This window comes from Penaeus monodon, chromosome 15, assembly GCF_015228065.2.
Source record: "Penaeus monodon isolate SGIC_2016 chromosome 15, NSTDA_Pmon_1, whole genome shotgun sequence".
Classification (NCBI taxonomy): Eukaryota; Metazoa; Arthropoda; class Malacostraca; order Decapoda; family Penaeidae; genus Penaeus; species Penaeus monodon.
Window position 1 is genome coordinate 39,390,198 of NC_051400.1, and position 238 is coordinate 39,390,435.

Here is a 238-nt window from a genome sequence, read left to right on the forward strand (position 1 = left end):
GTCATAGTAGAGACAGAAATACCACTGCAGCATGACACACACACAAAAAGAAAGAAATAAAAAAATACACGAGAGCCTTTATAGGGGTCTAGAATATGTATCGTATCAGAAAGACAATAAACAATAGAACGATTCCAATACCTTTACTTTAGTTGCTGATTCCTCGTTCCTCCCTGCTGTTGCGAACCTCTATGGGTGACATATACCATTTTTGTTTTATTTATATCATTTATATGTT